Source organism: Equus asinus, chromosome 20, assembly GCF_041296235.1.
Source record: "Equus asinus isolate D_3611 breed Donkey chromosome 20, EquAss-T2T_v2, whole genome shotgun sequence".
NCBI lineage: Eukaryota > Metazoa > Chordata > Mammalia > Perissodactyla > Equidae > Equus > Equus asinus.
In genome coordinates, this window is record NC_091809.1 from 39458705 (window position 1) to 39481077 (window position 22373).

Here is a 22373-nt window from a genome sequence, read left to right on the forward strand (position 1 = left end):
ACCTAACAATTGGAGGAAGAAATTTGCAAACAATATATCTGATAAGGGGTTTATATCCAATATATATAAAGAATTCATACATCTCAAAAACAAAAAACAACCCAATTAAAAAATGGGCGAAAGACTTTTTCCAAAGAAGATATACATGTGGCCAACAGGCATATGAAAAAATGTTAAACATCGCTAATTATTAGGAAAATGTGAATCAAAACTATGATGAGATATCACTTCACATCTGTCAGAATGGCTATAATTAACAAGACAAGGACTAACAAGTGTTGGAGAGGTTGTGGAGAGAAGGGACATCTCATATGCTGCTGGTGGGCGTACAAACTGGTGTAGCCACTATGGAAAAGAGTATGGAGATTCCTCAAAAAGTTAACAGTATAACTACCATATGATTCAGATATTCCACTGCTGGGTATTTATCCAAACAACATGAATACGTAAATGCATAAAGATAGATGCACCCCTATGTTATCTGCAGCATTATCACAATAGCCTAGACTTGGAAGCAACCTAGGTGCCCATCAAGGAATGAAAGGATAAAGAAGATGTGGCATATATACACAACGGCATACTAGTCAGCCATAAAAAGGTTGAAACCTGGCCATTTATGACAAGATGGATGGACCTTGAGCGTATTATGCTAAGTGAAATAAGTCAGAGGAAGAAGTCAAATACCATATGATCTCACTCATAAATAGAAGATAAAACCAACAACAAACCCATAGATACAGAGATGGATTGGTGTTTCCCAGAGGGGAAGGTGAGAAGGAGGGGGAAAGGGGTGCTTAGGCATATGTGACTGGTGATGGATTGTAATTAGTCTTTGGGTGGTGAACATGATGTAATGTACATAGAAATTGAAATGTAATGACCTACCTGAACTTTACATAATGTTATAAACCAATATTACTGCAACAACGAAAAAATAAGAGGAAAACTAAATAAACTTATACTCCATGAGAAGACAGGGGAAGGGAATTGGAGAAGTCTCCACTGTTATTTGAGCTGGAAGTAGAGAAATTAATTCCTGGAATGAACTGGAATATGAATATATTCTCCTAAATTATAATAGATAGCCCTTTGTGTTAATCTTTCCTTGATCTAACCACTTCTTTTGATTAAAGTCATGGCATATTTATGTTTTACTTTCCAAGATATTGTCAGATCCAATAGGCAAGAACCCTGCTTTATGGACTTCAGTAGCTCTCATCAGGAGGAAGTTTAGTCTAGTGAATATGATTCAGGACCACAGAGTGAGACAGACCTAGGCATGTGGGCTCTGAAACATATTGTCTGTGTGAGCAATTTACCTTTAAATTGATATCATTATTATGAAGAATAAATAAGAATATATTTGTATAGTGTTTTGGATGTTGTCACCCAGCAGTCAGTATAAGGGAGTTTTGTTAGGTACATTTTTGGGTATTCTAGAAATGGAAATGATAACAATTTTTTCCACCATGGTTTTTCTAAGTACTGGATAAATGTATGTTGAAAGAATTGCCTCTAAAAGCCAAACAAGCAATATCAAAGGTATAAACAAACATATTTTCTTCCTTTGGGAAGTTTGTCTTTGAGGAAACAGTCTTGAGGGAGTCTCTGTCTTAATAATCAGGCAATTGAGACCCTCAATTCCAATAAAACACTTCAGTCTCCTGTTATCTACTGGTCACAAAAAGGAACTCTCTCCTTCTTTGTAGCTGGAGGGGATTTTGGGAAAATCAACATTTGGAAGTCACGTTGCTCTGTGCAGAAAGGGTTACAAGACAAATTAAAGATTCTGATCCTTTGCAATGAACTGGGAGGAGAGATTTCTGAGCTCACAGCTGTGTTTTTTTTTTTTAAGATTTAATTTTTTTCCTTTTTCTCCCCAAAGCCCCCCAGTACATAGTTGTATATTCTTCGTTGTGGGTCCTTCTAGTTGTGGCATGTGGGACGCTGCCTCAGCGTGGTCTGACGAGCAGTGCCATGTCCGCGCCCAGGATTCGAACCAACGAAACACTGGGCTGCCTGCAGCAGAGCGCATGAACTTAACCACTCGGCCACGGGGCCAGCCCCTCACAGCTGTGTTTTTATTCACTGCAGTCACTTTCCTTCCCAAGACAGTTGTGGACAAGAGACAGTAGAGTATAGCATTATGGCTCTGAACTAAAGGAAGGTTAGAGCCTGCCTGACCTGGTAAGTCATCTAACATAGTTGTTACAAGTGCAAACCCTGGGAGTCAGACTGCCTAAGTTTACCTTCTGGCTGAAAGTCAGTAGTTTTGGGGCTTTGGGCTAGTTTCTTAACTCAGTCCTCTCATTTGCATAATATGAATGATGATAATTTTGCCACATAGATCTTAGACACAGCCTTTCACAGTAACCACTTAAATAGGTGTTAGCTTAAAAAAATTATCGTTAAAACTAAATCCAGGTGAGCTAGGAGATCTTTAGCAAAATATGACCTCACATTATTTAATTTTTTTTTGAGGAAGATTAGCCCTGATCTAACATCCGCCTCCTATCCTCCTTTTTGCTAAGGAAGACTGGCCCTGGGCTAACATCTGTGCCCATCTTCCTATACTTTATATATGGGTCCACGCCCAGGATCTGAACCCAGAGTATCCCTGGCCATGGAAATGAACTCCACGAACTTAACTGCTATGGCACAGGGCAGGCCCCATGATCTCACCTCCTTGATCTGACTGTAGAGACCCAGAGGTGGGAGCTCTGGGAAGTCTCAGAGTCTTCTCCCAGTCAGGACTGTCTCCAGGGAAGAGGTCCAGGTTTCAGCCCCTGAAGCAGAGGCAAGAGAGGAGGACATAGAAAATGTGCTGACAAAAATACAAAGACATCTACCTATTTTGGTATCTCTTTCTCTAGAAGAACGAGTTCTTATTCTGGATGCAAAGTTTAACCTCATATTGTTCTCTGGAAGTGAAAGCCACTTGGGCTGTGAAGATCCATCCATAGTAAATAGTAACAGCCTTCCTACCATACCAAAATTCAAATTTCTATCTGTGGGTTTCATTCTCAAAAATTGGTGGTGGATAATGGGAGATGAGTGGCAGTGTTTATTTATTTCTAAGTCATTCTCTTTTCTTGTCACCACAGACTGCCCCTACCTTATTCCTCTCCAGAGGAGTATGACAGCCAAGAACCCTTCTGTGACAGAGTTTATCCTTGCAGGATTAACAGACCATCCAGGACTCTAGATACCTCTATTCTTCCTGTTCCGAGGTTTCTACATGGTCACCATGGTGGCAAACCTGGCCTTGATAGCACTGATTGGTTTGAACTCCAATCTGCACACCCCCAAGTCCTTTTTCCTCTTCAACCTCTCCTTAATAGATTTCTGTTACTCAACTACCATCACACTCAAAATGCTGAAGAGCTTTGTCTCAAATCAGAACATTATCTTGCATGCAGGGTGTATGACTCAATTCTTTTTCATCAGCTTTTTTGTCATCTCTGAGTCCTTCATCTTGTCAGCAATGGCATATGATCACTATGTTGCCATCTGTAAACCATTGGTGTACACGGTCACCGTGTCTTCTGAGGTCTGTTTACTCCTTTTGTTGGGTGTGTATGTGATGGGGTTTTCAGGGTCTGTGGCCCATAGAGGAAATGTAGCAAGCCTGACCTTCTGTGCCAACAATATTGTCAATCATTTCATGTGTGATGTCTTTCCTCTCCTTGAGCTCTCCTGCAACAGCACTTATGTGAACGAGCTGGTGGTCTTCACAGTTGTTTCCATTGGCATTGGAATGTCCATTGTCACCATCTTCATCTCTTATGCTTTAATCCTGTCTAGACTTCTCCACATTCACTCCACTGAGGGAAAATCCAAAGCCTTCAGTAAGTGTAGCTCTCACATAATTGTGGTCTCCATTTTCTTTGGTTCTGGGGCTTTCATGTATCTCAAACCACCTTCTATTTTGCCCCTTGACCAAGAGGAAGTATCTTCCCTATTCTATACCATTGTGGTGCCTATATTAAACTCATTAATCTATAGTTTGAGGAACAAGGATGTCAAAGTTACCTTGAGGACAATCTTGGGAAGAAATATATTTTCTTGAGAATTAAGTAGTATTTGAGAAAGAAGATCTAATGCTTTCTTTATTAGTTTGTGTGTTTTCAAGGAGGGATACAAGTTCCAGGTTTTTTTCTCTTGTACAGAGAGAGAATTTTAAGTTTTTATATTTGGATGAATTTTTACTGTAGGTCTACCTTTCATGTCCCTGACCCACCTTGAGTATTCCAATATTATTATATGTAAAGTTTTTCTACAATCATAGGTCATCTCTTGAATGGACCTTATAAAGCATTCTATCAAGCTCCTTATTTAATGGATGTTGAAGACTTGGACATACTACATATGTTATTCAGAGCTACACAACTACCTGATGCCATGACTAGGACTGGAATCCAGGTCCTTGAATTCCAATCTACTTTGCTTTCCTTTACATTATGTTTTCTTGCTTAATTGCTACCCACATAGATTTCATTTTGTAAGTACTATGTCTAACATTTTAAAATCTGATTCTATTTATAGCACTATAACTAACTTCTCAATTAATAACTTTTGAATATCACATTTTTTTTTCAAGAGGATAGAAGATGAAAAATTTTCTTAAATTGTCTTGGCTAAATGACTAGTGAAGTGTGTTAAGACTGTGGGGTGTAGGTGGCAAGTATGTAGGTCCCAATACCAGGTAAGGCATGGCAATTCTTGTGGTAATGTGTGGTACCCTGGGGACCCAGACTACTTAATTAGGACTTCTGTAAGTTTATGGGTTATAAAGATGTTGAGTTCATACATTATTTCAAACTTAAGAAGTTCAGAATTAAAGCTTTCATCTAAGGGTTAGTTTGGGTGTTTTAGCTATGATGGAGAAATCTCTTATTCAAGATAATCACACAAGGGTCTATAAGTTCTAAAGGAGGAGTAAATAATTTGGGGGATCTAGTTAGTTATCAAGGCAGTACCAAGCAGCTAATTATTAGAGGAAGCAATTTCCATCAAAGTTTTAGGAAATGCAGTTGACACAGATCTTCTTACATAGGCCTATGTGGGAAAGGAATATTCACTTCAAGACTAGTTTAGGTAAAGAGAAGTATAGAGAGGCTGGCCCGGTGGTGTAGTGGTTAAGTGGGCACATTCTGCTTCGGAGGCCCGGGGTTCACCTGTTCAGATCCCGGGTGCAGACATGGTACCCCATGGCAAGCCATGCTGTGGTAGGCGTCCCACATATAAAGTAGAGGAAGATGGGCAAGGGTATTAACTCAGGGCCAGTCTTCCTCAGAAAAAAGAGGAGTTTTGGCAGATGTTAGCTCAGGGCTGATCTTCTTCAGGAAAAAAAAAAAGAGAGAGAGAGAGAAGTATAGAATACATCAGAACACTTTGATCTCAAAGACTTATTAGTAAGTAATAAAGGAGTGCTTTGGAAAAGCACTACTATGTCAAGTGCTGAGGAGACACTGACTTACAAGCTTTTCTTTGGAAAGGTTCTCCTTTTTGGGAAAGTGGGAAGATCAGACGAGTGTGTAGTTTACCCCTTTAGTATGACACAGATCAGAGGGGATGAAGTTTAAAACTAAGAGTGTCAGGGAGAAGATTTTGTTCTAGTCAGTATGAAACAGGGAAAGAGAACTGAGTTAAAAAGACCTGTGGGGTGTGTGTCAGGTGGGTGAGGTGAATAGGCCACGTTCAGTAGGTAGTAGAGGAAACGGCAATTTGTGAGGCATATAGTGGAGTTGGGTTTGTATCCTGGCTCAGTTGTTATTAGTTGTGCGGCTTTGAGAAATTGACTTAATGTCTCTAAGTATTAACTTAATTATTTTTAAGAGAGAGACAATAATCTTGACTTCATGGAGTTTTTGAGAAAATTAAATGCCAGGCACTTAATAAATCTTAGTTCCCTCTCTGCTGGAACTCCTTCATCCAGTTTCGGCACCTCCTCTAGCTATTGCCTGGTCTGAGGAAATCAGTTCCTCTTCCTGGGACTCTGCTTAGTCATTAGAAAATGCACTCATCTCTAACTTTCATTTAAAAATGTATTAAATATTATTAAAAATATTAAAATATATTTTGACTTAATAATACTTGGACTTGGTAAAATGTTAAATTATGTAAGTGGAGATTATACAGGAGAAATATGTCTTCATCAAAGCTAGTCATCCCATTCCTGAAATCTCCTAGGAAGTAACAGTTGTTGCTAATTCCTTATGAATCCTTCCATATTTAAACATATATGTCTCTCTCACTCTCTGTGTATAAATATATGTACATCCCTACATTGTTTTAATGTAGTATGTAAGGGAATTTAAGAATGATTTTTTTCAATGGCAACAGCTTAGAAGTGGATGGGACAGAGAACATTTCAGAGGTAAAAAGAAGAGGAGTCGATCACAGAAGAGGCATTGGAAAGGATATCAGCCTGAGTGAGAAGGGGAGGGAGAACAGTGGCATTCTTGGTGGGTTGCTAGCAGTTCAAACCCTGTAGCTACAGAGTAACATCTTTGTCTTCTGATATTCTGTCCTCACCCCATCGTTGCACATCTCCATCTCTGTTGATGCTGTGTTGAGGTTAGAGCCCTTGAGAGCTGGAAATGTCAAGATGGCAAGTATTTTCAATCCAGGACACAGCTCCAAACATGTTCATTGATCTATTTTAATAAATGAAGCACATGGTTTTTCTTTTTTCCAATTCTTGAAGCAACTGCTATTTATTGTTGCAAATTTGGAATATAAAAAATGAATGAAGGAAAAACATTACCTATACTTCAATGTGGTAGTTTGCATTATTGGTCAAAATTTGTCACTCACCTAGCAGTATTATGCATCTATACTGTTGGCATGGTCTCACACAAGTAGGGTATATTTTCTTGCTTCATTGATGGTCTGCTTGACCATTGGATCCATCCTGGCCAATAGGATATTAGCAGATATGATATAAGCGGGTTCATGGGATGTGTTCATGTCATCAGGCTTGAAATTTGTGCTTCAGCCATTGTCTAGAGAAGACCTTGTCCTAGGTAACTGCTGCTGTTTCCAACTGATTCTAATGATGAACATGTTGAACAGATCTGGAAACAAATATGGCGAGCTGTGCTCAGACAAGTTGAGCCACCACAATCAACTTGTAGACATATGAAGAACAAGTACTCATTGTTGTATGCCGATGAGATATTGTGAGGTTGTTATATAGCAATAGCTAACTGGTAACACTCCACCATTCAGAGATCAGGAAAGGAGAATCTCATCTGAAGTATAAAACTTTCTTCCAGTGGGATCATACTCTACATGCCATGCTATAAAATGTTTTCTATCCTATTATTACACGTGAGCTTTATTACTTGTCAATAAATATTTTTTTGAATTATACTTTTTCATGGATTTCATCACGTAGTTATACCATATTTTATTTAAGCTTTTCCAATTGTTGAAATTAAAATTGTGTCAACTCTCCAATGTTTTATTACTATACATAATTGTATGATTATCACTCTTTATTAAAATCTTTGTCTAGATTTCTGATTATTTTCTCAGGAGAGATTTCTATTTTATTTTCATTATTTTTCAATTCAAAATAGTTCCATTTTACCCTATAATTTATTCTTATTGAACCTATTTGTTACTTAGAAATGTGTTTAAGTTTTCTTTTCTCAGATATATTTTTGCTAAATTGACAGATGTATGAGAGCTCCAGCCCTCTGCATTCTCTTTGTTCTTTGGTTATCCTAACTGAGGTTAATTCTAACATTAACACCTCCAAATACTTTTTAATCTTTAGCTATTCCTTCATAGGTTTCTTCTATTCCTCCATGATTTTTCCCAAAATGATGATGAATTTTGTGACAGAAAAGAATATCATCATCTATGTGACATCAAAGACTCAGCTTTTCCATTCTGCTTGTCATTAGTGATCACTCCCATTTTGTACCACTAACCTTTGGTCACTATGAGGCCTTGACTACTCAGGACTATTCCCTGCTGATGGTTCATAAGCTATTCAGTTTACTAATGCTTTGGTCTAATCAGGGGACATGGACCAGCTGTCCTTTTGTGATAACAAAACTTTACTTGTGTAACATAGGCCCTCCACTCCAGGTCTCTGGATTCAGTATTTACAGTAGTCTCTCTTTATCCTTGTTATCATTTTCACAGTTTTGGTGACCTGCAGTTAACCACAGTCTGAAAATATTAAATGGAAAATTACATAAATAAACAACTCATATTTTAAATTTTGCACTGTTCTGAGTAGCAAGACAAAATCTCTTGCCATCATATTCCATCCCACCCAGGACATGAATAATCCCTTTGTCCAGGGTGTCAACACTGTATATGCTACCCTGTACCCACTTAGATATTTAGTAGTTGTCTGTGTTATCAGATCAACTATCATGGTATTACAGTGCTTGCGTTCAAGTAACTCTTGTTTTACTTAATAACGGCCTGAAAACACAAGAGTAGTGATCCTGGTGATACGGACATGCCAAAGAGAAGCCATAAAGTGCTTCCTGTAAGTGAAAAGGCGAAACTCCTTGACTTAATAAGGAATGAAAAAAATTGTATGTAGAATTTGGTAAGATCTATGGTAATTTTTATTACAGTATATTGTTATACTTGTTCTATTTTATTATAGTTTATTATTGTTATTATTGTGGTACTTTATTATTAGTTATTGTTGCTATTCTCTTACTGTGCCTAATTTATAAATTAAAATTTACCCTAGGTAGTAATGTATAGGAGAAAACATAGTATATATAATGTTTGATACTATCCATACTTTCAGGCATCCACTGGGGGTCTTGGATTGTATCCCCTGTGGATAAGGGGGATGACTGTATATCACAAGCAGGTGGATCTGTAGTCATAGGGACTTGCATCATAGTACCCAATGTTACCATCTTCATCTTTCAGTTTCTTTCTCTTCATCATCCTTCATTCACTCAATGATGATGATAAGTCCACAGATACCAGAAATTCCTTTCTTTCCTTCTTTGGATTAGAGACATTCTTCAAATCTCCTCCTGGAACTAAAGGCTAAAGCAAATTACATACAGTCTCCTCCAGTGTCGGTCTAGTGATGAACTGTCTGGTCAAGATCTTGAGGAACCAGAGTGTCTAATTTGCTGTGATGAAATTTCTATGATTTTTCTCTTGATTTTGGGCAGTGATGGTTATTAGGATTCTTTTGGAATTCTTTTAAGACAATATTTGTCCTCTTAATCTTTTCTTGTGAAGTAGGGTGTATTTTAATCTTTCTACCAATTTCTAGATTCAGCTAAGTTCCAATCCTAGATATAGTCTGGTTATATTGTTGGCAGTTGGATGTCACATGCTCCAGAGCTACTTGCTGGAAGATGTTGTCTTTGTCTTTGCCTTTATGAACTAGAAATTGTCATGGCTTCTTCATACAACTTTTTCCAGAACCAGAGACCTGAGGAAGAGCATTTGATTGGCTGAGGTTGACTACCAGTAGACTCCAGGAGTTTGGGAAAGACATGCCTGGTCTTACTATCTAACATGTGGGGAAATAACAACTCAAACTCAAACAAAGGCAGATACTCCAGGAAAACAAGGAAGTTCTGATGCTGGGAAGCCAAATATAGACAATACTTCCTTATCCTTCAGGTCACTGAATTTCACTTCCTCAGAGAGGCTGTCCCTCACCTTAGAAAGTCAGTTCAGTTTCTTTCATTTAATGCTTGAAGACAACCTTGTACTTCTAATTCTTCATAAGTAATAACTTCTAGGACCTCTTTATAATAAATTTTGGGTGAGGGGTTTCACAGGTATATAAGAAGTTTAGTTCCAGATCTATACACGTGTGAGTGCAGTCTATGGCTGGGGAGTCACAGAGGAAAGGCGTTTCCTTTTTCTACCTTAGTCAAGGCTGAGACCAGCCTGGATCTTCCCCATCTCACCATATGGGGTTATTCCTTTCTAGTTTATTCACCGTCAAGAATAGCCTGCTTTGGTCACAGGTTTATGAGGGGCATGGAGATGTTCAGTGGCCTCTAATCCCACACTCCTTCCTGCCTGGGTTCCAGGCTTTGCTTCTTGCCCCTCATGTGTACAAACCATGGCTCAAGGTCTCCAAGCATTGGCAGAAATTCCCAAGCTAAACATTGGATCCAACTCATCTATACGTATAGGTTTCTGCTTTTTTGTCTTTTTTTCACTCCTAAGTACTATTTTCAGACCAGCTGAAATAATCAATGGCTTAGCATTTTTATTATTAGTATTTTTATTCAACATGTCTCACTGTTCTAGCAGGAGGGTACTTTTTCCTGAACATCATAATGGCATTTGGCTAGAAATATCAATTTTACAAATTGATTTATTGGGAGATTTTTAGTTACTGACACAATCTTCTTATTCGTTATTAATCTGTTCCGATTTTCTATTTATTCCTGATTCAGTTTTGCTAGGTCGTATTTTTCCAAGAATTTATCCATCTCTTCTAAGGGTTATCCAATGTGTTGCTGTGTAATTGTTCATAGTGAGTACAAAGATCTGTTTTATTTCTGTGATATCAGTTGTAATGACTCCTCTTTTATTTCTGATTTTATTTATTTGTCTCCTTTCTTTTTTCTTAGTATAGTTGAAGTTTTGTCAACTTTATCTTTTCAAAAATCAGATCTTAGTTTTGTTAATGTTTACTGTTGTTTTTCTGGTCTCCATTTCATTTATTTCTTCTCTGATCTTTGTTATTTTCTTCTTTCTCCCGACTTTATACTCAGTTTGTACTTCTTTTCTAGTTTATTGTGGTATAAGTTAGGTGGTTTATTTGGCATCTTTTTTTTCTTAATGTAGGTGTTTATAGCCAGAACCTTCCCTCTTGGTACTACTTTTGCTGCATCCATAAGTTTTAGTATGTTGTTTTTCCACATCATTTGTCTCAAGATACCTGTTGATTTCTCTCTTGATTTCTTTTCTGACCCATTGGTTGTTCAGGAGCGTGTTATTCAGTTTCCGTGTACTCATGAAATTTCCAGCTTTCTTCCTGTTATTAATTTCTAGTTTCACAGCATTGTGGTCAAAAAAGATACTTAGTATAATTTCAACCTTCTTAAATTTACTTAGACTTGTTTTATGATATATGATACGATCCATCCTAGAGAATGTTCAGTGTGTACTTGAGAAAATGTGTGTTCTGTTACTGATGGAAGGAATGTTCTGTACATGTCCGTTAGGTTCATTTGGTCTTAAGGGTAGTTCAAGTCCAATATTTCTTTATTGATTTTCTGTCTGGATGATCTATCCATTGTTGAAAGTAAGGTATGATAATCGCCTAATTATTTATTGTTGTATATTACTCTCTTCAGATCTGTTAGAATTGGTTGAATAAATTTAGGTGCTCTGTTGTTTTGTGCATGTATATATTTACATATTTATAATTGTTTTATCTTCTTGATGAATTAGATAATGATCTTCTCTGTCTCATTACCATTTTTGGCTTAAAGTCCATTTTGTGTGATACAATGTCTGATATAAGTATAGCTCCCACTCCTCTCTTTGGGTTTCCATTTGCTTGAAATAATCCTTTTCTATCTGTCCACTTTGAGCCTATGTGTGTCCTTAAAGCTGAAGTGAGTCTCTTGTAGACAACATAAATTGGATCTTGTTTTTATGTCCATGCTGCCACTCCATACTTTTTGATTGGAGGACTTAATTAATTTACATGAAGAGTAATTATTGATAGTTAAGGACTTACTGATGCCATCTTATTAATTGTTTATTGGCTGTTTGGTGCCTCCCTTGTTCCTTTCCCCTTCTCCTGATGTCATACTCTGTGAATTGATGATTTTTCCAAGAGATATGCTTTGATTCCATTCTCTTTATCTTTTGAGTATTTATTGCAGGTTTTTGCTTTGTAGTTACTGTGAGGCTTACATAAATCATATTTTAGATATAACAGCTTATTTTATGCTGCTGCAAGTTAACGTGAGTTACAAACAAAACTCTACTCTTTTACTCTCCACTCTTTCATTCTTGATGTCACAATTTAGCTCTTTTTATATAGTGTATTCATTAGCAAATTATTTTAGCTACAATTATTTTCAATCCTTTTGTTCTTTAACCTTTACACTAAAGTAGTTAAGACATATCACAGTTTTAAAGTATTCTGAAATTGACAATATGCTTACATTTACAAGGGTGTTGTATATTTTCAAGTGACTAATTAGTGCCCTTTCATTGCAGGTGGAGTATTATTTTTAGCTCTTCTTGTAAGGCAGATCTAGTGGTGATGAACTCCATCAGCTTTTGTGTAAGTCATTACCTGTTCTTCATATCTGAAGGACAACTTGACTTGATAGACTATTCTTTATTCTTGGTTGGCAGTTTTGTCTTCCATCACTTTGAATATATCACCCTACTCTTTCTTGACTTGTAAGTTTTCTGCCAGGAAAGATGCTGATGGATTTATAGGGATTTCCTTATAAGTAATAAGCATTTTATTTTATCTTGCTGCTGTTAAGATTTTTCTCTGTCTTTGATTTTTGATGGTTTTATTATAATATGTGTTGGAGAAGATATCTTTCAGTTGAGTTTGTTTGGTACCTATAAGCTTCATAAACTTGAATAACCAAATCTCTATCCAGATTTGGGACATTCTGAGCATTATTTCTTTAAATAGCTTTCTACCTTTTCTTCCTCTTTTCTCCTTCTTGACTCCAGTAATTTGAAAATTGCTTCTTTAATTGGTATCCTATAGACTGCACACGCTTCCTTCATTTTTTTCATGCTTTTTTCTTTATTCTCCTCTGACTGTGTAATTTCAATGTTCCTGTGTTCTAATTCACAGAACCTTTCTTCTACTTGAATCATTTTATGTTGCATTTTTAAATTTAATTCCTTGTGTTTTAGGTTCCAGGATTTCTGTTTGGCTCTTTTTTTATCACTCTATCTTTTTTAAACTTCTCATGTTGTTCATGTTTTGTTTTGTTGATTTCATTGAATGTATATATTTTCTTGTAGCTCATTGAGGTTCCTTAAAACAGCTATTTTGAATTATTTATCAAGTAAATCAGAGAACTCCATGTTTTTGCAGTCAGTTTTGGAAGGTTATTGTGATATTTTAAGGGTGTCATGTTTACTTGGTCTTGCATTTTCCTTGAAGTTGAGCATTGCTGTCTCTGAATTTGCAGTAGAAGTCACCAACTCCAGTCATTGCCATCTGAAGATAGAAATAGCTTCTGTGAGCTCTGCTAGGGATTCTGAGGCTTTCTCAGACCTTTGATGGATATGCCTGCGCCACATTTCTTGCTCCCTCTGTGGCAGAGTTCTTAAGTTTCTATGCCTTCTCTTGACCCTGAAATTCACCAGATTGGGTCCTGATGGCTTTCCTTTTGTTTTCTCAAAGGTGGAACTAAAGCTCCAGTTTGTAGTCTCCCCAGGCCCACAGATTTGTGCTGGCTTTCTATTTGAGCTCACTAGCTTTCTGCCAAACTCACTCTCACCACTCTTGGAGTGCAAACAGAGCTTTCCAAAAGGGAGGCTATTTGTTGGTGAGTAATGTGGAGCACTGTGGGTGACCATTGGCCAGTTTGTGGGGTCCATGGGTGAGGCAACTCCAGGGGCTTGTGGATAGGCTTCTTGATGCAGTCTGTGATGTAGTTACTAGGATCCAGGTCCCTTTAATGCCCTCTAAGAGTCTCATGTGATGCTTTCCCAGTCTCTTCTCACAGCCAGACATGGAGTCACCAATTCACTACTCTGAATGGAGCAAGAAAGAATCGGCCTTTTGACATTGTCCCATACAGTGAGGAATCTGGGCGTTCACTCACTCTCCGTCATTTTCGCCTGTGGTAGAAATCACAAGATGAGAGGGCCTGACTTGGCACTGACTCGTACCACCTGGTGGAGGGGTGATAGAGATAATGAGAAATTGTTCTTTTTACCCTCTCCTGTGGGCCCAAATTCATATTATATTGCTCAAGCAGCATGCTGGAACTTCTCCACTGGACACCTGAACTTACACAAAGTCTCACTCATCCATCAATTATTGTCTAAGACAGTGTTCTCCAGGGGCTCCTGGATTGTGACTGAGAGGTGACAGAACACGTTCACAAGCCACTTCAATTTCCACAGCAGGAACTGAGGCCTGTGTGCCTATTATCCTTTGTATATGTGGGCGAGACTCTTTCCAGGTTCCTTGTCTTATAGGGTTGTATCTCATAGCTCCCACAAAGACTCTTTTGTTCATGAATGGATGCCAAATTGTTGTTTTTGAGGGGTACATCAAATGAGGGACATCTTATTCAGCTATATTGCTGACATCACTTCTCTTAGGATATTTTTTATGCTATGTGAAGCTGTAATAGAAGAGCAAATAAGGTAACAGATCCAAAAATAAACTAAGGAATCCGTTGAAATTTAGAAGTAGAAGTTGAATTTCATGGTGCAGGTTGATGATTGGACCAAGTGATCAGACTCTATCTTGGAGATTTCCCTATTCCTTTCCTGAGTCTTTTCTTTGATGTTAACTAACCAGCATGCAGGCCTCAGAGGGCCTCTTCTTTTCCCCTACAGTGGACAAGTGACCATAAAGTTGCTTCTTCGTGATGAAAATTGAGATAAAGCCAGAGGGTTCCAACATAGCTGTCCTAAAGGCTGTGAGATGAGAAGAATAAAATAAATGTGGAGTGTTTCTGCAGAATATGTCTTATGAGATGTTGAATCATTGTCAGCTTGTGGAGTCCCACAGATTTACCATCCTCCAGCCAATGTAGCAGAGGACATCTGCATTAACCATGTCTTTTATTTTCTGTACTCTGATGCTTTGACACCTGGGGCTTTGCTGATCTTGGAGGTCCCAATTCTCTCAGCGTTGTCCAATTCCTAGAAACAGCAAACAGCTTACCTGTGAGCATGGCTTTCAAATGCAAACCAACAAATCCAGGGCCCATAGCCCCAGTAATACCTTTCATCGATTGCTCAAACTCTGTGCCACTATGTACCTCCTCTAATCATCCCAGAGTCAGGTTCCAGACTACTGGGGATAGCATCTATGCCCCAGAGCAAGATGAAATTATTCAAACAAGCCTATCCTAAGCCTACTTACTCTGCCTCCCTTATTGTCAACATTGTCAATGCAGTACTTTGGTTACAATTGATGAACCTATTGACAAATCAATATCACCCAAAGTCCATGGTATACATTAGGGCTCACTCATGATGTTGTCATTTCACAGGTTTGGACAAATGAATAATGATGTGTATCCATCATTATAGTGTCATACAGAGTAGTTTCAGCACCCTAAAATCCTCTGTGCTCCAGCTATGCACCAGATTCCTCTCTGCAAACTTCTAGCAACCACTAACCTCTCTACTGTCTCCATAGTTTTGCCTTTTCCAGGTTGTAATAAAGTTGGAATCATACAGTATGCAGACTTTTCAGATTGACTTCTTTCACTTAATAATATACATTTGTTTCCTCCATGTGTTTTCATAACTTGATAGATCATTTTTCTTTAGCACTTCATAATACTCCATTCCCTGGATGTACCACAGTTTATTCATTCATCAACTGAAGGATATTTTAGTTGATTCAATGTATGGCAATTATGACTACAGCTGCTATAAACACCCATGTGAAGTTTTTTGTGTGGACATAGGTTTCAAGTCCTTTGGGTAAATACCACAGAGTACAATTGCTTGACCATATGGTAAGAGTATGTTTAGTATTACAAGAGTCTGCCAATCTGTCTTCCAAAGTCACTGTACCATTTTCCATTCTCATCAGCAGTGAATACAAGTTCCTGTTTCTCTACATTCTCCCTAGCATATGGTGTTGTCAACGTTCTTGATTTTGATCATTCTAATAGGTGTGTAGTGTTATCTCATTATTGTTTTCCTTTGCACTTCCCTGATGACAAATGATGTGGGACATCTTCTCATATGCTTCTTTTCCATCTATATATGTTCTTTGGTGAGGTGTCAGTTAAGGTTTTTGGCTCATTCTTAAATTAAGTTGTTCTTTTTCTTATTGATCAGTTTTAAGAGTTTGTGTATTTTGGATAACAGTCCTTTATCAGATACGTCTCTTGCAAATATTTTCTCACAAACTACCCTTTCAATGGTGGTCATCTTCTGATCTGTTTTCTTTACCATACCTAAATAATAATAAAATCTATGCTTTAAAACATCATTCTCTGTTCTCACCTACAAGATCCCATTTGGTCTTGTCTAGTTCTCAAAGTCAAGACTGAGAAAGGAAAGCCAGGTCCCCTCCTTTTTTCTATTTGGGCTCTTCTTACAGGGTTGATTTCCTTTATGAGGGTCCACTTATCTCTTTTTTGAATGACACTGGCTACACTTTCACTGTGCAGAAGAACCCAGTGGGGCATCTCCTTGTCTTTGCAGTAAATGAAGGAGTCATAGATGGATTAAAGTCAGACTGATTACAAACCCTATGTATGTTTTCACTGTTCTATGCTGTTGCAAGATTTACATTTCTCTGAGAATCAAGTTTAAATTTTAGCCTGGAAGCAACCTAGTTTTGTAAGCATAAATTTCCACTTGTTATAATTTAAGCATTAAAGAGAACATGATTTTTGGATCAGTCTAAATATGTTTTTGTATCTCTGTTCTGCCTGTTATTAACATGCAATCTTGATATAAGGATTTTCATTTTTGTTAACTTTTGTTTAATTATTTTTGAAATGCAAACAACTGCCTGCATCAAGTGATTATGAATATAAATTTCATGGAGCCAGGCACGCTATTTCCCTTTTTCATTTTCCTCTCTCCTTATTTGAGAAAAATATTTCATATGTTATGATACTATTTTTTGGGTTTACTCATAAGAAGGACAAAAAAGAAACCATTCCATGAGTTTCTTAATACCTTCAGGCTGAGGTAGGTAATATATTAATAGTTGAAGGAACTGAAGCTCCAAGATAGTACTTCTCAATCTATTGTAAATGTGTCATAAAATTTATTTAAATTTTAAATGGTGCTCTTTGTCATTCTATTTAGATGACTACGTTTTGCAAATCTTCTCTCCCTAGTCAATCTGTCAATAAATTTGAAGTTGAATTTAAGAGTTTGAACCAGAGAGACTCTAGACTATGATCAACAAGCCCATCATAAGGATGGGTCAATTCTTTACCGAAAAGAGGGTGATCAAGTTTAGGAGTGTGTAGTAAGTGGTGAGATCAGCAGACTCAACTGCTGAATTGTATGAATGATGATCATCCACCTTGACCCCCCAAAATTACAAGATTGTGGGGCTCTTTTCTGATGAAATTGGCCTGCTTAAGAAAAAAGAATTACAGATACTGTTGGATGTTTGGACCCTAATAAAGTGACACTCATGGATCACTCTTTCCCTACAGTGAAGTCTGCTAGCTGATAAGCCCGGACAAATTACAGTGAGTGTTCAATCAACTTGTTACTGACTGTCTCTTAAATAAATGAGGATAGCCAAGGATCACCAGCCATTTGAGGGATGATTGCAGATTTAAAGTAAATAGAAAAACATACTCAGGAAAGAAGAATGTTATGTGGCAGTTTTCCTCTCACTTTGTTCAGTGAAGTGTCCTGTGTCTGCTGTAGTGTGAGAAGGCAGAGAAGGAGAAGTGCTGTTTTTTTTTATCAACCAGACTCATCATGATTGCAATGGGCCAAGGAGTTCTTATAGGAGCTGTCCATGTAGGCAGCCTGCTGGGCACAGATATTAAAGAAACAGATGCTGGCACAGAAATACAGCATTGAGGCATTCCTGAACTAGAACAGAGGCGCAAGAGTTGCTTTGGGAGCAACCATCGCGGAGTCTCTAGAGGATACTTTACCTATTTATCTACTCTCTTGATTTTCTTCATCTGTTCTCCTCTCATGTCTCTGCTTTCTGGGTTGGAACCTACTGTGCCACAATATCATAGTACAGAGCATGACAGTGGCCAGTACTTTGCTTTTTGTCCTACACCAGCCCAATGTTCTGACTCAGTCTTGCAGTAGATCTTCCCTCTTAAAGTTTCTCCTGGATTCACCTGAAGGCCAAGAGTGACTTGTCTCTGTTGCCCTTGCATTTTGGCACCAGTGTGCGTACAATTTGATGACTCTTTCCTAGTGTAACTGACAGTTTTAGAGTGTTTCCTGCCTGGATTTCTGAAACAGAGGAAAGGTGGGGGAATGATGTTGTAGGAAAGAGTTATGTCTTGAAGAAGAGCTACGGACTTTTCATTGTCATCCTTTAGAAAGAGACAGGAGAGAAGCAACACTTGCCCCATCTGTGGTTGAAAAAGTAGGCTGTGGGGAGTTCAGGAACCATATTTGGGAAGTGTAGTAAGCCAATAGTACAGACAGAGTAGAGAATATATATATGTTTGTGTGACTTGGGTTTGTGCAGAGAAACCAAAGAAAGTGGAGAAAAAGGAAAGTAGAAATGACAATTATCCAGCACCTAATGTGACAGACAGGCATTGTTATGCACTTAACCTAGGTGATGAAATCAACATCTCTGGGTGTGGGAGTAAAGAAACAACAAGAGCAAAAGTAGATAAGTGGGTCTACATAAAACTTTAAAACTCTTGTGCATAAAGGGACACCATTGAGTGAAAAAGAACCTGGGAATAAGAGAAAATATTTGCAAATCGTATATCTTATAAGGGGTTAATATCCATAATATACAAAGAACTTCTATAACTCAATGAAGAAAAATGAACGTGATCAAAAAATGGGCAAGGGACCCTGCTATAGACTGAATGTTTGGGTCACCCCAAATTTGTATATTGAAACCTACTCCATAATGTGATTGTATTTGGAGGTGGGGCTTTTGGGAGGTGATTGGACCATGGGGGCAGAGCCAACATAAATGAGATCAGTGCCCTTATAAAAGAGATCCCAGACAGCTTTCTCATCCCTTTTGCCATGTGAGCTTATACTGAGAAGAAGGCAATCTCTGAACTAGAATCAGGACCTCATCATATACTGACTACCAGTGCCTTGATCTTGTAGTTCCTAGCTTCCAGAACTAAGAAATAAATTTCTAGTTTTTATAAGGCATCCAGTCTATGGTATTTTCTTCAAGCAGCTCAATGGACTAAGGGAGACTTGAATAGATAGTTCTCCAAAGATGATATACAAATAATATACAGATACAAGCATATGAAAAGATGGTCAACATCACTAATCATCAGGAAATGCAAGTCAAAACCACAATGCAATATCACCTCATATCCTTTAGGATGGTTACTCTCAAAAAAAACAGAAAACAACAAGTGTTGGTGAGGATGCAGAGAAATGGGAACACTTGGGCACAATTGGTGGGTTTTTAAAATGGAAAACATGGAGGTGCCTCAAAAAATTAAAAATAGAACTATTGTATGACCCAGCAATCACATTCTTGTTATTAATTTGTTTATTAATTTTTGTATTTATTTATTTTTAAAAAATATTTATTGAGGCCACATCAGTTTATAAAACTTTGTAAATTTCATATATACATCATTATATTTTGGCTTCTGTATGGACTGCATTGTGTTCACCACAAAAAGTCTACTTTTTATGCATCACCATATGTACGTGCCCCTTTATCCCTGTCATCCTCCCTCCATCCCTTTCCCCTCTGGTAACAATCAATCTGTTCTCCTTATCTGTATGTCTATCTTTCACATATGGGTAAAATCATGTGGTATTTGTCTTTCTCTGTCTGACTTATTTCACTTAGCATAATACCCTCAGGGTTCATTCATGTTGTCATAAATGGCACAATTTTGTCCTTTTATGGCTGAATAGTATTCCATCTTAGTAGTCCATTCCACATCTTTATCCATTCATCCATTGGTGGATACTTGGACTACTTCCAAGTCTTGCTGTTGTGAGGAATCCTGCAATGAACATACGGGTGCTTATATCTTTTCCAGTTTGTGGTTTCATGTTCTTTGGATAAATACTCAGAAGTGGAATAACTAGATCATATGATATCTCTATTTTTAATTTTTTGACCAACCTACATACTGTTTTCCATAGTGGCTGCACTATTTTACATTCCTACCAGTGGTGTATGAGGGTTTCCTTTTATCCAAGGCCTGACTTCCCACTTCCTCCAGGGAAGTTTTTTTAAAGAGGTATAGAGTTTCTCATTTGCAAGATGAATAATTTCTGGATATCTGTTTCAAAACAATGTGAAAATGCTTAACATTACTGAACTGTACACTTTAAAATGATTAAGATGGTAAATTTTATTTTTTTTACCACAATAAAAATAAATAAAAAATGAAACTAATAAAGTGTTAAATAAAATATATTTCTACCTCTTCCTTTGACAAATTACTTCACAACTCTGGAAGGCCAAATTCAAATTCAGAATCCTGAGAATCCATGCCAAAATGTGGTAGCAGAGCAAGAGCCACCCTGGGTCACAGTTTGCTCCTTCCACTTTCCACTCTCATATTTGTCCCAGAATGTCAAGGGCTTACACATTCACAAGTATGAATACCTTCAGTCCACTGACCCAACTGCCATCCACATTCATTGGCATATAGCTTCTTCTTGGCCATCCCTTTGAGTGAATAACCCAAGAGTCTGTTCTGCTGTTGGAAGGCCGGAACCAGAGAAGAGGCTTGCACAGGCCCTGGGAGCAGGAGTCTTGCTTCAGGCCAAAATCTATGTGTGATCTTTCTGGCCTGACCATAGGCAATTACAAAGTCTGTTCCTGGAAGGTCTAACAGGAGAAAGGTCCAGTGGTTCTAGCCTATGTGGAAAAAGAAAATACTTAACTCCAGCCCACTTTAGCCATTCTTTGCAGGCTTAGATAAGTTCATTGGCCAATTCTACCAGGTTTTTAAGGAATAAAATATACCAAATCTCTATAATTTCTCTTGGATGGGGCAGAGGGAATATCCTAGCTGATTCACTGTGGTCAGCATTACCCTAATACTAAAAGCAGGAAAAGACAATACAAGAAAAAAAGAACCCTACACAACCTTTTCTCTTATTAACAGAAATTCAAAAATCCGCAGCAAAATATTAGCAAATAAAACCAAAAATTACATAAAAGAATTATACAACACCATGACTAAGGGAATTTCTCCCAGTTATGAAGGCTGGTTTAAAATTCAAAATTGAATTAGGAATTCTGATTCAAGATGGTGATGTAGAAAGGTCCTGATCTTACTTCCTTTCACAGACACGTTGAATCTACCACTTCCTATGGAATAATTTCCTCAGAATAAACCCCCTGAAACTAACTGAACAACTCCTACACATTGAAATAATGAGAAAAATAAACTATTAAAATGGGTAGGAGAGGCTAAGACACAACCTCACATCCCAAAACTTCCCCCTTGATGGAAACCAACAATTGGAGGGAGCTCAAGATCCTGGTCTTCTCTTTGAGGAGTAAAGGGTTTGAACCTCACATTGGGCAGCCCATATTGTAGACCTGCACTTGAGAGATGAGCCATCAAAACGTGTAGCTTTGAAGCCAATGAAGCTTGCCTCCACAAGACCCACAAGATTATAGCAAACAGAGAAACAGTTCTTAAAAGGCTTGTGTGCTCAAACTCATCCATCCCAGAGCAGAGCACAGAGCCAACCAGCTGAAGAGCACCCAGACTTTCTGTGAAAAAGCCTATTTGCTTATCTTAAATCATCAGCCTGAGTGGCAGGCATCTAATTTAACACACATCTAAGGGCATATTGAAATACTCTCTGGAGATGGAGCTAGTGGGAGCCATCTTTGTGCTCTCCTACTGCCTCAGTTCAGCTTGCTGGTATCTCCCAGAAAAGAGGTTTGCTCCTTGCATGCCTCCCTGATTGCTGCAAATGCCACTCAGGGGACACTTCTAGATTGCCTGGCTCTGGTGAGCAGCAAGGTTTGTACTTGTGGGTCTCACAGAACTCTAACCAATGGAAAATGTGCTCTTAACCAGCTTCCACCCCCAGGCCACAGCAAGAAGCAACAGCTGAATTGCCCTCTCTTTCTGTGAAAGATGGCTATTATCTTATCTTCATAGCTTCAGCCTGAGTGTCAGGCTTCTAATTAAACACACTTCTAAGGGCCAACTTTAATCCTCTCCAGAAACATTGAAGGACAAGTGCTATCTTTACATTCTCCCTCTGCTGCTCTGCGGAACAGCAGTATCTCCCAGAGCAGAGGTAGTACATGTGTCTGGTGCCCAAGTTTTTACATCAGATGCTCCAGGTTTTGTGGCTGCTGCACAGGTGATGCCCCTTGATTACTTAGTTCTGGGGTCCAGCAGGACTTGAGTTCATGGGTCCCATGGAACTACAAGAAGTGGAGAAATAGCTTGTGTTCTGCTACCACCTCTTGGCCATAGTGCACACAACAGACTAAAAGACATCCCCAGTCTTTCTGTGAAAGAGGCTTATTTGCTTGTCTTGGAGCTTCAACCTGAGGACCA

The 22373-nt window shown here is 38.2% G+C and overlaps 1 pseudogene; it reads left to right on the plus strand.

The window, feature by feature from the left end:
- The first annotated feature begins 3136 nt into the window (after nt 1-3136).
- LOC106836037 (olfactory receptor 8B12-like) lies at nt 3137-4069 on the plus strand (annotated as a pseudogene).
- Nucleotides 4070-22373: the final 18304 nt, after the last annotated feature.